This window comes from Atta colombica, unplaced genomic scaffold, assembly GCF_001594045.1.
Source record: "Atta colombica isolate Treedump-2 unplaced genomic scaffold, Acol1.0 scaffold30, whole genome shotgun sequence".
In the NCBI taxonomy this organism is placed as follows: Eukaryota; Metazoa; Arthropoda; class Insecta; order Hymenoptera; family Formicidae; genus Atta; species Atta colombica.
Genome location: NW_017259404.1, coordinates 199,087 through 204,398, shown reverse-complemented (window position 1 = coordinate 204,398; position 5,312 = coordinate 199,087).

Sequence of the window (5,312 nt, the reverse complement as noted above, 5' to 3'; positions counted from 1 at the left end):
ATAATCTCGATGAGGATTTACGTAAACAGGTAAATAATAACAACAAAATTTTATATTGAATTTTAACTGTGCGTAATTTTACTAGCTCAAAATTCGAACACGTATCTAAATTTCATGGAATGATTGTGTATATAAAATTGAGACATTACATACAATTATATCTTTTATACATTTTAGAATACTTGCACATACATTCTAATGCCACAAATAAGGATAAGCTAGAAAAAGTTTAAAAAATTATGTTTTATTTTTTATAACAAAAGTAAGTTTTTGAAAGTTATTTCATATACTATCAATATTCTGCTATCATACTATCATGCTATCAATTCTACTATCATACCATCTACATTCTACTATCACGCTAATAATTATTCTATAAAATATGCTCAATGCATTTTTTTTATGTAAAATTGAAAATAATTGATAAAGATTTTGTAATTGGTGTTGATATGTACAAATATCTTAAAAATACATATAAAAGAATATAATATATTAAGTTTATAGTGTTGTATTATAATAATTTTGAGTATGTATTTTTTAATAATTTCTATATGTCGGCCTTGCTTCTACTCAATATGTCGTTAATTTAACTAAACCATTATAGTTAAATAATTCTTGAAAATGTATTAAAGTTGACTCAAATTTAATTCATTATTTACTAAGTTCATGTGTTAATATGAACGCTGTACTTTGAAACTAAAAGATTAATTGATTTTGACACATATTGAAGTTAAAAATAACGAAATATCATTAAATGTAAAGGATAGATTTCTTGATATCTGCTTCTTGATATCTATAACTCTGGAATATTTTCGCTATTTTTAGAGATATGTATATATATTTATTGAAGTTGTATAACTTTAAAAGAATATAATATATTCCTGTTTTTGTATGGATAAAGGTGCTTCAAAGATTTCAAGACTATTTCCACTTTCTTAAATGGAATTGTATGATTTCTTTACACAATATGATTCTTCTAATTATTCTGCATATAAAAGTATTAGAATAATGTATCAAAGAAAAAACCAAAAGATATTTTATATTTTATTCTGGCATATATTGACATAAAATATTTAATAACTCATAAACTGTTAATTTTTTTAGAATTATATCTTAATACTTTTATAAACAGAATAACGAGATGATTCATTTTGGTGGAAAGAAAATGCAAGGTTGCTTAAAAAAAATGTGTATGCAAAAAAGGTAATTTTTTACATAAGCAGCTATGTGTTTCTTTTCCATCAATTGATTCATCTTATTATTCTGTTCATAAAAGTATTAAGAATTATTTAAAAAATTAATAATTTACGAGTTATTTAATATATTACGTCAATATATATCAGAATAAAATACCAAATATCTCATAAATTATTGGCTTTTTGATATCACTATCTTAATACTTTAATATGCAAAATAATTAGAGGAATCATATTGTGTAAAAAAATCATACAATTCTATTTAAAAAAATAGTAGTAAATTTAAAGTAAATTTAAAATCTTCGAAGCGCTTCGATATAGAAAAACTGTTAGTAATATATTATACCCTCTTGATGCTATATAAATATATCAATAAATATATCATTTCATATCTCTAAAAACAGCGAAAACATTCTAAGTAAACAGAGTTACCCACCCTCCCCTCCTACATGTACATATAAGATAGAATAAGTACATACATATAAAATAGAATGTGTTCTAAATCTTCTTGACCATTAATTCTTTTGAATTTAACCCTTTCACTCCTAACGCCACTATATCCGGCATCTAAGAAGCGATCCGTCTAGACTATTATAGATGCTAACTATACTCAGCATTCGCGAAGTAATTAATTTATAATGTCCCTTATAATAAGAATTACGCCAAATCATCTTGTACAGCAATGTATAGCCAAGCGTAATTTTGTTCAATAATATATATATTTAAACATAATATATTTAAACATAATTAGTAGTGGTAGTATATTGATATCTATAATGCTGGCATGAAGAGGGTAATTAAAAATTTATGAAGAAATTATAATTATTTTGTTTTGGGATTATTTTTTTTTAGTTATTTTTTTTTAAACGTGTCAAGATAACGTTGTTCAGGGGTCCCGATCAGTAGTGATATTCCGGTGCACCAGTTTCACCGAAGAGTTAACAAAACTGTTTTCATTAAGTATAACAATATTTTCTTTCAGATGTATTCCACAATTTTATCCGTTACAATAATTTTAAAGACGCAGGTATGTAACAGACGTTCTATTCTCACAGTAATGCATAAGAAATTTTATTTGACATGACACTCGCGCGTGTATAATTAAATACATTTCATTTTAACCAAAATCTTGTTACACAATCAAAAAGAATTTTCGGTTGTTATGACAAGATTCCAAATTTTATAACTAGAAGTAGAATTATATTATAAGTATATTATATTATTTATTGTAAGAAGTATATTATATTATTTATTGTAAGGATTTGTTTAATATTTTCAATTTGGTTGGGAAAGGTTTAATGATTTAAATCAGTTTAATAGTGATGATTGCAATTGCAATTAGCTATTTTAATCTCAGCTCTCTAATAATACAAAGTGTTATTCGACACAAATCGGACAAATATGCTGTATGTTTTATGTCGTCGTGTTGTGTTTCCTATAGTGAATTGTATGAATAAAATTGAATAAAATGGTATGACTGACGAAAAAACGTCTTCTCTTTCTGCCGTCAATATAATTTTGAGAAAAATGTATAGAAATTTGAAAGTTATAGCAATAACATTAATTTGAATTTTCTCTGTGTTACCTACATATTACTTTGTAAGTACCTCATAGATTATGGGTGCATGCGCCCAACTTATCCATCATTTATCCTTGTTTATATTCAATGAACAACACGGAATAATAATACATTATGCATAAAACGAAATACCCCAATAATTAACAAAAAGATATTTGATCAATAAGATATTTTGAGGGTAGTTAACAAGAAAAATTTATCCAAATTTAACGATTAATTCTGATATATTTAACAAGATACAATAAATGCCGTTCATAATACAATAAAAATGATATTATTTCATAGTAGCATAAGCAAAAAATTAAAAACGCGAGATTATGCGAAAGCATTGAAAATATATGTATGGTAACACAAATTTTATTAAACCAATTATTAAATAATATTAATAAACGGAATGAAATGTTAACAATAAATGAATTTGTATTTAATTGTTAATTTGCAATTATAAAATTTAAAATTCATATGATAAAATTTAACAAATTTACTTTGTGATACGCTGGTTAGCATCCAATAAAAAGAAGAGTAATCTTTATAATAGAAAGCAAACTTAATATACTTAGTATACTGATTCCACGTAAAATTCATAAGATCTATCCGCAAAGAAAGTTGAACTATCCGTTAAATTTCAACAATCTGTTTATCGGAGGGTGTGAATTCCAAATCTTCTAGACCGCTTATTATAAAAGCTATTATTTTAGCGGGATGTTAATTATAGTTATCACTTTTATCGCATCTTTAATATAATATTAAAATTCGCGTGTAAAAAAATATATTTTAACACATTGCTAAAAATCATATTTTATAAAAAATAAATGAATAGAATAATTTTTTTGTAAAATATGGATTACAAAGGGATATTTATATTTAATAATAAAATACATGCGTTATTGTAATTTTTCATATGTATACAAAAGTGTCTCGGATACTGACCGTTCGAAATGATCCGAATCCGAGTGATTTTAAAGAATTATTTTTATATTTAACAATTTATTATATGTTTAAAATTTAACAATTTCTTGTTTTTCAGTTTTTTTCAGAAATTTTAATTCCGCTATACATACCTATTCAACTTATCTCGAATCTTTATAGTCCTATATTTTTAATTAAATTCATGTATTTGCGAAAATATTGTTAAAAGAATATAAAAGAATATAAAGCAGTTTGATAAAATTATCTAAATCGACAAAAATCAAAATTTATTAAATACGATCTTATATATGTATACATTTTACAATACTATAGAAAAGTATATAGGAAAATAATGATAAATCTTTCGTATAGGGGAAATGGATTTAATTAAAAAGGAAACCATTTTGTAATTTTCGAAATAGTTAACAAAATATTAATTGCTAAAAATTGCCGAAAATTGCCGAAAATTGATCTTCAATAATTTTTTACTCAAATATTATCAACTTTACAAAAAAACTGCAAAAGACGAAAATTGTTTATTTTTTTCTTATAGAACTTTACGAATTTTTTCAGAATTTTTTATCAATTTTTTAGTACTGTTTTCTTATTTTCTTATTTTTACCAACATGAGAAAATATAGTATTAAAAAATTCTAAAAAAATTCTAAAAAAATTTTTAGAACTCTATGAGAAGAAAATAAACAATTTTTGTCTCATAAAGCTCTATAAAATGAAAATAAACAATTTTTGTCTCTTGCAGTTTATTCTACAAAGTTGATAGTATTTGAATAAAAAATTATTGAAGATTAATTTTTGACAATTTTTAGCAATTAATATCTTGTTAACTGTTGAAAATTGTGAAGTGATAGAGAACTTTTCTTCATAGTTTAGTCCATTCTGCCCCTATACGAAAGATTTATTTCATTATTTTTCCAAATACCTTGTTTATATTTTTAAAAGTAAAAGTGATCATAAAAGGTAAGCAAATTATTTGTACAAAATTTGAATTTATTTATTTAACAATGTCGATTTGAACAAATAATCATTATATTTATATTTGAGGAGCAGCAATTTTAAATTGCGTTTTGTCCTTTGAAATTTTCAAAAAATGAGAAAGAAAGAAATTCCGCACACAATAAAAATACACTTTATGGAAAATAACAATATGTCAATCAATAAGATGTGAAATATTAAACAAAATTGCTAAACAATTGCTAAAAATGTTACAGACAAATGCATTTTGTTCGTTTCTATAAGTTAAAAAACATAATGCACTTCGAAATTTTTATGTTTTTTCAACATATGAATTAATGATGAAGAAATGCTTTCTGAACATTTCAGAATAGCTATTATGAGTCTTTCGACATTGAACACTATGTCATATTTAACTAAAAACAATGAAATTTTGACAAAATGGATTTTAAAGTTCTGCTCTTCATTTATCATATAATATTAAAGTTTTATAGGCATTAAGACAGTTCTGTTACTAGCTTGCATTATTATTATAATAAGATAACATTTAATAAAGATAAGAAAGCGATGAAATTAATATTAAAACAACTAATATGAATTAATATGAATTAATATGAATTAATAAAAAGTTGATGTGTATGTATATATATATATATA